We start from the raw sequence: 13,227 nt of genomic DNA on the forward strand, positions 1-13,227 counted from the left end.
TTCCACCTTCCTTTGTTCTTTTAATCCCCCTCACCATTTCTTGAATTCTGTGTTTACTGTGTCTTGTGTCCTTGCATTCCTTTGCATTCTTCCTCAGGATGTTTCACCCTAATCAATTTCCAGGTAAATATTGCTCCTTGTCGTACCCACGTCCATCTTTGTGTGCCAACTGGAAGAGGACTGTAGTAGATGCTCCATAAACATTATTTGCATGGAATTTGGTTTGGTGTGGACTATATGAAGTAGTTATAATTACCCCCACGTTAATAGGTCAGAAAGGGAAGCCTGCCCCCTCCCAAGTTCCCCTCACTTGTAGCCCACACTGCCTCCTTTCCCTCAGAGAATAGAATCATTCCTCCCCAAAGCTGCACATTGTGTGTTCTTCCTGAGTACCTTCTCTGTGTCTGTAGTTGTGCTGGGCACTGAGGATACACCAAGGAGCAAGCCACAGTCCCCTGTATGCAAACATCACAATCTAGATGGGGAGACATACAGAAGTAGGCAACTAAAATACTGTGTGGCTATACCATGGGATAAAGCACGGGGTCCCATGGGGCCATGTATCATGGTCCCCTAACCCAGTTATACCAGGTCAAAAGGTTTTCTGACACATGGAGTAAACCAGAGATAGGGGTCAGGGAGATGGTAGACATTCAGGCAGAGGGAACAGTGCAAAGATCCCTAGGCAAGCAAGCATGTTCAAAGAACTAAAATAGTTCAGGGTCTCTGGATCCAGGGCCAGATCCTGAAGGGCCTTCTAAGCCCCACTGAGGAGTTGGGGCATTTCCCTGAGGTTACCAGAAAGACATTGGAGTCACTGAAGTTAATTAATCAGAGAAGTGACATGACTAGAAACAAAGAAAGCTCCCATGAGGGCAGAAATGGATACCAGGAAGAAAGATAGGTGAGAGATAAGAAAACCCCTTGGAGGATTGATTTAGAAACTATTTGTTTAAATGTTTCTAAAAATGATCTTATATGTAGAAAATCCTAAATATTCCACACCAAAAAAAAAAAAAAAAAAAAAAAGCAATTTGAGATAATAATCAAATTCTGCAAAGTCGTAGGATACAAAATCAACACGCTAAAATCAACCGCATTTCTATACACTAACAATGAACAGCCCAAAACACAAATTAAGAAAACAATTCCGTTTACAATAGCATCAAAAAGTATAAAATACTTAGGAATAAATTTAACTAAAGAGATGATAGATTCATATACTGAAAACTACAGTGTTCCTGAAAAAAAAACTAAAGAAGGCACAAATAAACGGAAAGTCATCCTGTGTTCATCAACTGCAAGACTTAATGTTGTTAAGAGATTAATACTACCCAAAGCAAACTACAGATTTAACGCAATCCCTATCAAAATTACAACCGTGTTTTTTTGCAGAAATAGTCAAATCCACCCAAAAATTCATATGCAATCTCAAGGGAAGCTGAATGGCCAAAAAAATCTTGAGAAAAAATAAAGTTTAAGATCTCATATTTCCTTATTTTAAAACTTACTACAAAGCTACAGTAATCAAAACAATTCAGTACTGGCATAAAGACAGATGTATATACCAATGTAGTCATATACAGGGCTCAGAAATAAATGCTCACATATATGATTAAGTGATTTTCAACAAACAGAGCTGGGAAAACTGGATATCCACATGCAAAAGAATGAAGTTGAATTCTTACCTTACACCATATAAAAGCAACCCAAAATGGATCAAAAACCTAAACAGAAGAGATATTAGAAGAAAATATAGGGAAAAACTTAATGACATTGAATTAGGTAATGGTTATGAAAAGCACAGGCAGCAAAAGCAGAAATAAATAAACTGGACTATATCAAAATTTGAAATAGTTCATCAAGGGGCATAATCAACTGAGTATAAAGGCAACTCATAGAATGAGAGAAAATATTTGCAAATCATATATCTGATAAGGGATTAATATCCATAATATATAAAGAACTCCTACAATTGGAAAAAAACTTGATTAAAAATAGGCAAAGGGCTTGAATAGACATTTCTTAAAATAAACATCCAAATGGCAATCAAGCACATGAAAAGATGTTCAATATCACTAATCATTAGGGAAACGCAAGTCAAAACCACAACGAGATTATCACCTCACACCCGTTAGAATGGTCACTTTCAAGAAAAACAGATGCAAGGGTATAGAGAATTTGGAATCTTTGTGCACTATTGTGCAAACGTAAAAAGGTGCAGCTGCTGTGGAAAACATCATGGCAGTTCCTCAAAAAGTCAAACATAGAATTACCATGTGATCCAGAAATCCCACTTCTAAGTATATACCAAAAAGAATTGAAAGCAGGATCTTGAAGAAATATTTGTACACCCATGTAAATAGCAACATTATTCACAATAGTCAAAAGGTAGAGGCAACCCAAGTGTTCTTTGACAGGTGAATGGATAAATAAAAGGATAAACAATGGGATGTTATATAGCCTGAAAAAGAAAAGAAATTCTGACACTTGCTACAACATGGATGAATCTTGAGGATATAATGCTAAGTGAAATAAGCCAGTCATAAAAAGTCAAATATTGTATGATTCCACTTATGTGAGGTACCCAGAGGAGTCAAACACAGAGTGACAGAAAGCAGAAGGGTAATTGTCTGGGGATGGAGAAAGGGGGAAATAGGGAATTGTTTAACGGGTACAGAATTTCAATTTTGCAAGATGAATAGAGTTAGGGATGTTGGTCGCACCACAATGTGAATGCATTTAATACTACCGAACTGTACACTTATAAATGGTTAAGATGGTAAATTTTATGTTATGTGCATTTTACCTCAGTTAAAAAAAGTAATGCAATTGAGGAAAACAAATGTTTCTAAAAGAATGATGCTGCTGTGAAGCTTTGCTTCCAAACTTCAATTTGGGATCATTTTCTTCTCCATCACAATGTCAGGCACATCGGTATCAGCCTTTCCCCATTGTCCTCTCAGAGCCATAGGAGTCAACCCAAGTGTTGATAGAAGATTAACGTAGCTCAGCTCTGTGGCCAAGTGGTCTGGCCGGTCCTTCACCCTTAAATTAGAGTCCCCACAGCTGCACGAGCTCTGGCTTGCCCTGCCCTGCACACCATGGTGGAGAACACATGGGCTGGAATCCTGCACACTGGCTGCGTCTGACCAGAGGGAGAGCAAGACCTAAGCTCAACATCTTCCACCCCCACCCCCTAGCTTCTCATCTCCATCCCCCAACCCACGGAAGGGAGCCTGGGGAGATGTCAGGAGTGTAGATGTCCCTCCACTGGGGCAATGAGGAGTATATATTCTCCCCCAAAGAGCTACTTGGCAAATTAAAACTTGCCCCAGGGGCTTCCCTGGTGGCGCAGTGGTTGAGAGTCCGCCTGCCGATGCAGGGGAGACGGGTTCGTGTCCCGGTCCGGGAAGATCCCACATGCCGCGGAGCGGCTGGGCCCATGAGCCATGGCCGCTGGGCCTGCGCGTCCGGAGCCTGTGCTCCGCAAGGGGAGAGGCCAAAACAGTGAGAGGCCCGCGTACCACAAAAAAAAAAAAAAAAAAATTGCTCCAACCCCTGTTTTCAAAGTTTTATACAGAATTACACAAAGGGCAAGAGAAAGCAAACAGTCTTCTTTATCTCCCCTTCCTGGTTACCCCCATTTCCCTCCACAGGATCTGAGGATGACTCAAAAACTTAGCACATAGCAAGCACCATATTTTTTAGAAGGCTTGTTTGAAAATAATTGCTCCAAAGTATCACCATGACCTTGCTGTCAATGGGGTGTGGGGTTTTTTGGTGATGAGGTTTTCTTAATCCTAATGGGACTTCACTATCTTTGAAGCCTAAGGACTTAAAGAAACTGAGGACTTGTGTGCAAATAGAAAGCATAACCAATGTGTCCCCTCCACACACGTCCCCTCTCTGGGCAGAGTAAATCTCTGGGCAGATTTACTCTGCTCAGAGAGGGGACGTGTGTGGAGGGAACTTTTTTTTTTAATGAATTTATTTATTTATTTACTTACTTATTTATTTTTGGCTGCATTGGGTCTTCACTCCTGCGTGCAGGCTTTCTCTAGTTGTGGTGAGTGGGGGCTACTCTTCGTTGCAGTACATGGGATTCTCACTGCCGTGGTTTCTCTTGTTGTGGAGCACCGGCTCTAGGCGCACGGGTCTCAGTAGTTGTGGCATGTGAGCTCAGTAGCAGTGGCTCGCGGGCTCTAGAGTGCAGGCTCAGTAGTTGTGGCGCACAGGCTTAGTTACTCCACAGCATGTGGGATCTTCCCGGACCAGGGCTCGAACCCATGTCCCCTGCCTTGGCAGGTGGATTCTTAACCACTGCACCACCCGGGAAGTCCGCGTGGAGGGAACTTTTGATTGATCAGTGGCATCCAGGAGCAGTGAGGCCAGAGATGCTGGATCTCCTCCCCCAGCTCACCCTTTTGTATTTGCAGTTGGAGGTTGAGGCTAAGGGTCTGGGTACATCTGCATAAGCACATCAGGGCTTCAGAAGCAAAGAGATGGAAATCCCCAACCCCTTCTCCTTGAAGCATGGAGTTATTGAAACACACCAGATGGACTAGAGTAGGACTGACCTAGACCGAATGGCAGGAAAGGAGGGCAAGTTCCCTGAAAAAAAAAAAAAAAGGCTCTAATGGAATAGGGCCCAGACTCCATGCCAGAGCTCTGTAAAGGGAGAACAGTTCTGGAAGTGTAACTTGCTTGTCTCTCCTGCTAACTCACTCTCCCTAATGCAGACAAGGGGGATAAAAGGCTTCCTGGGAGTAAGAAAGAAGGGTCGTGAGGCCTGCAGCCCGGGCTTTCTTACAATGAGGTGTCCCAGAGTCTCCCTGATGAAGAAACATCCTCTCTCCCAGGTGGCCGTCCACAGCTTGGACAATCTCAAGAGGCCCACTGCAGTGGCCTTGGAAGCAGGGAAAAAGCTAGGTAGACTGATTCTCCAAACCGAGGCTCCAGGAAAAGGCTGAATATTTTATAATAAACCAAAAATATAACCAAAAATTACTATTGAAATCAGTAGAGATTTTCCCACAAAGACGTGCCACGTTCACCTTAGTCTTGGCATACCCCGTGCCCCACGGCCTGCCCTGAGAACTCGGGGGCCTCAGCTCCAGCAGTGTGGGCTAATGTGTGGGTCTCAAGATCAGAAGTGCCAGTGGGTTTCTTCCGGTGGCATAGTCCCCACCCCACCCCACACCCTGGAGGTGGCTCGTGGGCCTTCTATAAAGTGGAATGAAAGATCCTTTTGGTAGTCCAACACTAGTCAACATATTCCCAGTCTCCACTCCAGAAATCCCATCAAATTCCTTCCATAGCAGATGGAGCATCTCCCTCCGGGGCTGCAGGAGTGGAATATGAGTGGAACATGGCATGCAGCAGAGAGTAAAGACATTGGGCCCTTGGTGAGTCTATGGGGCTCTAGGACCAGGAAGACTCATGAGGTGTGGAGCCAGTTTCTGAAACTCAGCAGACCCAGGGCTGGCTGCCAGCATGGGTCACAGGGCCAAGGGGTGGCTTCTGAAGAGCTGGGTTCAGAATCAATTAAGCAACAGGGCTATTTACTGACCACTTTAGATTACATAGAAAAGGAAAAAAATAATCCACCATGAAAATGAAATCCTGTCAGTAACCCCAATAGGCTTGCCCACCAACTAACAAGAACAAGGTAAATTTGAGCTCAATTTACTCAGATGGATAATAAAACTTTCAATTATGGTTGCATTATTTGTTGCTATATGGTTGAAAGATTAGGTGACAATATGCAAAAAATAGTTTCTTCATATTATAATATTTAGTAATGTCATTTTATTTTTTATATGTTTCATTAAATTGTTTTGTGGCTTTATTATCTACCCAGATGCACAGCCCAGAAATACAATTATTCAGATTTAGAAGCAATAAAATTTGGCATGCATTTTCTCGTATTCAGAATTCCTGCATGTTAAAAAGAAATTATAGCGTTCTTCCCACATTGCACTGCTCTGAGGCCCTCACAGACCCATTCATTAACCGAACACATTACAGAAAGCACACCATTTAGGTTAAAAGGCCCTTCGGATAACAGATATGCATGCACGAAGCAAATATTTCAGTGTAGCCCCGCCTTTTGATTATGACAATAATAGAGGCAAACAGATACGCGTTTGCTGTAATGTGCTGCTCGGTGATGGATCCACTGAGTGGTGAAAACTCTGATTGCAAAGCAGCACACAGAGAAAGCATTATGACAACAAAACCTATCTTCGTAACTATCAGGAAGTGGGAGTTTTACTACTTGGAGAAAAATGAAAGCTTCCTGGGGAATTGTATTTCAGAAGAGTTCTGTAATATGTGAATCCTAAACATATTTCAGCTGCCCATGGAGCGGTGGGTGTAGACAGATAAGGGTTGAGGGATGGTGGCCACTCAGCTCAGAAATATTTCTTCCAAGTCACTACCTAGGGCTCAGAAGCCCCCTATTAAAATTCAATCAGTTCCTTGGGGACATTTGTCTACCACTGGGACACTAACATGTGTTTAACAGACGGTTCCTTGAAATCATGGGAACCAAAATGCCACTACATCAAGCCATATAACACAAGACTATGTCAAGTTGGTTTTGTTCTGGGGACAGTTAATAGTGTTAACTGGGGGGAGGTGTCAAAAGAGGGAAAAGAGGGTAACAAAATGTGATCTTACACACAAAATAGAGGAAAAGATAAATTACAAATCGAAAAAATATATTTGCGACACATACCACCAACAAAGGATTAGTATTGAGGATATACAAAGAACTACTATAGGTCTGTAAGAAAGGAGCAAACAAGATGATAGAAAGAAAAGGACAGAAGACGTAAAGAACCATCTCACAGAAGGCAAAACACAAATGGCCAATAAATATTTGAGGAAATATCAAGGAAATGCATAACGAGTTGCATCTGATTTCCATTTAATTGGCAAAATTAAGAAAGATGACACTGGGCTTCCCTGGTGGCGCAGTGGTTGAGAGTCTGCCTGCCAATGCAGGGGACGTGGGTTCGTGCCCCGATCCGGGAGGATCCCACATGCCGCGGAGCGGCTGGGCCCGTGAGCCATGGCCGCTGAGCCTGCGCGTCCGGAGCCTGTGCTCCGCAATGGGAGAGGCCACAACAGTGAGAGGCCCACGTACCGAAAAAAAAAAAAAAAAAAAAAGATGACACTAAATATTAGAGACAATATGGATCCAGAGGATTGCCACGGGGAGAGAAAATTGATAAAATCTCACTGGAAAAGAATTTGGCATTATCTTATAAAGTTAAATAGTCATATATCCTACAACCCCCAAATTCTGTTTCTGGGTATATACTCAAGAGAAACGGGTACATAAGTGTACCCGGAAGGATGTACAAAAGCATTCATAGCAATACTATTCTCGGAAGAAAAAATCTGGAACAATTCCAAATGGATAAGGAAATTCTAGAGTACATCACAATGAAACATTGTAAAGCACTCAAAACTAATGAACGGCAGCTACACACAACTATGTGGTTGACTCTTGGCAATACCATATTGTTGAAAAATGTTAGTTCCAGGAGACTACAGACAACATGATTTCTTTTTCTGAAAACTTTAAAACAACCAAGTAAGCAATATAGTGTTAGAGATGCACATATGTAATAAAACTATCTTTTAAAGGGGATGATGAGCACAAGATCCATGTGAGTCCAGCAGACTATTCGTGTCTAATAAAATTGGGCACATGGGTGGTTGCTCTGTTGTTCTCCGAAGTTTTCTGTATGGTTGAAATATTTCGTAATAAATTATTTTAAAAGCAGTACTTTAACATCAGACAGGCCTGCTGTATTGGAGTTTTCGTCCTCTTACCAGCAACCGTAGATGAGACACTTGAACTTTCCAGTTAAAGATCTCAGTTTCCTTATGTGGAAAACTGGAGCAGTAATAATGCACACCAATGTGTAAAGGACATCGTACAGGGCTTTGCAATAGCTATTACTTTAAAAAGCAATTTTTTTTCTGTTAATAATAATATAATTAATGCAATTATTTTCCTTCTCCTATACATAATGTCCTTACATCTACCAAAAAAAAAAAAAAATAACAGGTCAGTCATATCGAGCCTTTTGACCTAATTGATGTAGCACATGCTTTGGGACAGTGTGTGAGATGTATTTACTTACAAGAAGGCTGGGCAGGTCCAGGCTTGGATGAAACCTAAAGTATGAAAGGTAATAAGTATTGGTGCCCACACATCCATCGGCATTCCCTAAGAGCTCCAAAGCCTCTACCTGCTGCCTTATCTCTGCTATTTCCTATTTAGGAGTTAACAGATAACAGAGGTGTGTGAGTATTCCTGTGTTTTGAGAGAGGATTCTTAGAAATAAAATATCTTTCAGATCCAAAGTCCTGATATAAATAGCAGATTAGATTCTGCCCTAAACCCCCTCAAATCACACCAAGTAGAAATTTCTTGTAAAATAGGACTGGAGCTGGGAATGCAAAAGTCATGTGCCCTGACTTCTGAGCCAATATTCCTGCATTTATACACACACACACACACACACACACACACACACACACAATTTTCTCACCCAACCTCTGCTTCTACATGTAAGTAGAGCCATCTAGAACAGGCTGAACATTGTATCCTGATATCCTGTTGTGGTCTGCAGAGTAAAGGTCTTGTCCCTGGAAGTACACATGGTCTCCCTTGAGAGGGACAATCATCCCAGAGTCAGTTATCCAAAGAGTTGGCAGGTTCCCGAAAGGCAAGCCTCAGGCAGGGAAGAGAATCTTGTTTCTCTCAGAGCCTCATTTTATAGGCTCTGTTCTTCAAGGAGTCAAGACGCCTGGGGTGAGCTCCTGGGTACTACATGCTGAAGTGATGCTCCCCCGACCCCGCCCATGGAGACAGGCTGGGAGCCGGAATGAGATGAATCCTTTCGTATCCAAAGAGCAAGCTGTAGCCTTCACATCGATTCTGTAGTGTAGCACCTTCCCTGGGTTTGTTTCTCTTTGGCTTTCTTCCCAGGGACTCAGTAAAGAATTGTTGGAGCACGCCAGCACCGTCCTCCTGTTCCCATGCTTGTCTTGCTAACATGCATTCCTGTGTGAGAATTAGTGGTGGGTCCTCCAATAAGAGCTAATTTTTATGTTTTTAAATTCATAAAGTGAAAACAGGATTATAAAGAATGTTTGAACGTGGAATAACATGTCTCCCTATGACTCATGCCCAGAAGCTCTTACCAAACACCCCTTCCTCCAATGGAGAGACTTTTCCCACTACTACCAACTAGATCAGTGAGTTAGCTCTTTCTGTGTAACAAACCACTCCAAAACTTAGTGATCTGAAACACCACTTATTTTGTATTATCTCACAATTATGTGGGTGGGCAATCTGGGCCAGGCTCAGCAGGGTGGTTCTTCTGCTGGTCTCCCTGGGATCACTTCTGTGGCTGCATAAAGCTCACAGGTGGGATGAGGGCTGCTTGGTCTAGGATGGCCTCATTCACATGTTAGGCAGCTGGTGGTGGCTGTCAGCTGGGGTAGGCAGGGCCACTGGGCCACATGTCTCCAGCAGGCTTGCCCTGTTCATTGACAGTGTGTTGGTTGAGGGTTCCAAGAGCAGCGGGAGAAGACAACTTCAATGTGCAATTGCTTCTCAGGTCTCTGTGTCACATTTAGTAATGTCCCATTGACTAAAGACAAGCACATGGCCAAGTCCAGAGTCGGTTTAGGAGGGTATAAATACAAGAAGGGAATTATCACAGCCACTTTTTTAAACAATCTTCTATACCAGCCTTAAGTAGCCTGGATCTTATTTTATGAGATAGGAAAGAATTTTCCTTGGACACACCACACATCCATACACACTAACATACTTACGTCCACACATGCACACAAAGATTCATTGCATATTCTCATGTTAAAGGACATGTATGTACACATCACAGTTACACATGCCCCAGACACGGACACATGCCCACAGGAGAGAGTTACATGGAGATACACATAAAGCTGGTCGTGTGTATAGGCACAAAAGACCATTTATAAGGCAAGGTTTTTGCTGTACACACTCCGTTTCATTTTAGCTTTCAGCTTTTCCTTGAGAAAATCTGCCACGGCAAATTCTCGAGGAGGAATCTGCTGCTACAACCCATCCTTTGATATGAAGGGTTAAGTGATTAAAGATGACCCAGCCTGCCAGCTGCAGGCCCGTCTCTGTGGTCTGATTTCTCAAGATGATACAGCTCACTTCCCAGTGGTGATTGCAAGATTTAAATCTAAGTCAGGAGAGAGAAAAATGCAATTCTTAGTGCAGTGTTAGAGCACAGCCAGAGACAACATAACCGATGAACAGACAGAGTTTTACAGAATTGTTTAACCATTTCACCGGATGGAAAATAAGGAGATGCATTTTCATAGAGCTTCAGAGCTGCAGGACCTTAAGAGGTCCCCTGGTCTAGAACTCTGAGTATCTAAAATGGATGTGCTCTGTTCTAGAAAAGATATGGCTTTTTAAATAAAGATCTCTTCATTTTCTACTGAAAGCATATGACTTTGTCCTATGTTTTCATATCTCTATGCATATATTATCAACAATTTATAATTAATAAGTGTTTACATTCATAAAGTTTTAAAGTAGCATTATGGGAAAATATATTTAAAGTACGATTACATGTATTTTCATTTCTCTCACATTTTTTATGACTATGGGGGGAAAATCTTTTTTTCTACAGGGGCAAAATTTCTAGAGAATGTGTATCTGAAGAGCCAAAAGGGGTTTCAAATATGGAACATTCTTATAAGCTCACCAAGTCTCCCCGTAGACTCCCAGCCCAGGACAAATCTGTAATTCCACTCTGCAACTCCCCATGTGAACCACCTTTAAAACTGATCCCCCTACTTAATGCTTTCTGGATCCAGCCAAGTTCAGCCCTGCCCTCTCCCTTGCCCAAGCCCACTTGGCTGATGGATCACACCCAGTGTCTCAGTCTTTTTGGGCTGCTATAACAAAGTACCTTAAACCAGGTGGCTTAAACAACAAACATTTATTTCTCACAGTTCTGGAGGCTGAGAGTCCGAGATCAAAGTGCCAACAGATTCAGTGTCTGGTGAGGGCCAACTCTCTGCTTCCAGATGGCTGTCTTCTCCCTGCGTCCTTGCATTGCAGGAGGGGCAAGGGAGCTTGCGCTCTAGAGCCTGTGAGGCACAACTACTGAGCCTGTGTGCCACAACTACTGAAGTCTGCGCACCTAGAGCCCGTGTTGCACAACAAAAGAAGCCACTGCGGTGAGAAGCCAGTGCACCACAACGAAGAATAGCCCCCCACTCGCCACGAATAGAGAAAGCCCACACACGGCAACAAGGACCAAACACAGCCAAAAATAAATAAATCAAATAATTTTTTTTAAAAAAATGATAGACTAGGGAACCACAGACCTCCTGAATGATGTACCTCAACATCTCCAGGTTCCTTTACAGCCAGGAGAAGCCCCCATGGTGTGACTGTCACACACACACACACACACACACACACACACACTCAGAGAATGGGTCCTGCTCTGACGAACTGATACAGTTGCATGTTTTAACAATGCATTAAACATAAATCTATCCCGCAATTTTTTTTAAAGAAGCTTTTAAAAAGGGTACAACGCGCTAGTCCAACAATCTATGAAAACGAGAATGGTAAAGCTGGTGATAAATAGAGTTTAAATATGAGTGAGGTGGCACTAACTTCACACAAAAGGCGAGGAAGGTCTGACCCCTCACTCAGAGGCTGTCTTCATCCTCAAAAGTGTATTTCCCCTCACATCACCTCAAATCATTATCCGGCAATCCTGTAGGCCAGGGAGCAGCTGGTTAGAAAACAAAGGTCCAGAGAGAAGAGGTCACAAAGGAGTTGTGCTAGAGGCAAAAGGAGACAGGTCGTGGCTCCTCCCCCATATCTGGAAGGGCACTCCTGGGTCTCCCTGCCTGTCCAAACCTCCATCTCCCCCAGCACTGCCCTCAGGATGAAAGCCATATCCCAAGTTTCCAAAGGCAGGGTCTGAGTCTTAGATGCTTAGATGCTTCCCATCTACCCTCAGAACCTAGCATGGAGGGGGCTATACACTGGGCCCTCTGGGGTGGAGGCTGTGGTCAAGCATATGGAAGAGTCCCTCGAATTCTGCCAAATACAGCTCCAGGGAGGCGGCAGCCCGCAGAAGCTGCCAGGAAGGGGTGGGCGGGGATCTGCTCAGAGGGTTGGACACACCCCTGCTTGGAGTTTAGAATGAAGCATATGCCTGCCCAGTGCCCCTCAAGCTCCAAGGCTGGGATTTCATACTTCATTCTCTGCACTTGAAAATGCTTACTTTGAAGGGAAGGAAAAAGTCAACAAAAAACATCAGCCCATTGCTAAGCCACGAGAGCTGACTACGTTCCTGCAGCCTGTCTTGGGCCAACCATCCCAGAGAAGACAGGAGTACAAAGCGCCCACCATTTGGAAGCTGACGGAGCAGTCCGGGAAGTCAACACGTTCACGGACATGAATGAACAGTGAGGTTCCCATCGGAGTTCTCAGCCCTTAAATGCTCTCGGGTCTCCGAGTTCAGATCTCTGAAAAGATGTGAGGGCATAAAAGCCAGAAGGGCTTTCGTGGGAGGTTTGAACCTGGGCCTGAGCCTCAAAGAATGAGCAGGTTGGGATGGGGTGTGTGATGAGGTACAGGGGGCCATCACAGGCACAGGAAAGAGCTACAGCTCAAAGGAGTCCAGTTGGAAATGAAACAACAGACGCTGCCTGGCCAGGGTAAAAGGTTTGAATCGAGAGACAGAAAAGATACTGGAGGGTCAGCAGGTTCCGATCACATGGCCCTTGAATGCCATGAGGAAGAAGCTGACCTGTTCATCCACTTGGCAGGGAAAACAACATCAATGGCTCCCCCTTGGTCCTTCGGCATTTAGCGGAAATGGAAAGGAACACAAGTGAGATGGGAAATCGAAGACCGGGATGGTACCAAGGCCTAGTATTGGACCCAAGGCCCTTGCAAATGGTCCCAGTGCAGATCCAGTCTGTCCTGTAGTCACTAGGGCAGTTCTGGAAGCTGGTAGTGTCCTGATGCTGCACTGCACCTCCCCCAACACGCTGCAAGCTCTTCTCAGATGGCCGTGCTTAGGCAGCTCCAGCCTTAACCATGCAGGATCACGAGTGGTGGCAGCACCAACGAGGAGCCCCTGGCCGGTCACAGAACCTCAGGTA

General features: G+C 43.8%; 1 pseudogene; it reads right to left on the reverse strand.

The window, feature by feature from the left end:
- Nucleotides 1-12,928, reverse strand: part of LOC137204037 (large ribosomal subunit protein uL11-like) — a 93,573-nt pseudogene extending 80,645 nt beyond the window's left edge.
- Nucleotides 12,929-13,227: the final 299 nt, after the last annotated feature.

This window comes from Pseudorca crassidens, chromosome 12, assembly GCF_039906515.1.
Source record: "Pseudorca crassidens isolate mPseCra1 chromosome 12, mPseCra1.hap1, whole genome shotgun sequence".
Lineage (NCBI taxonomy): Eukaryota > Metazoa > Chordata > Mammalia > Artiodactyla > Delphinidae > Pseudorca > Pseudorca crassidens.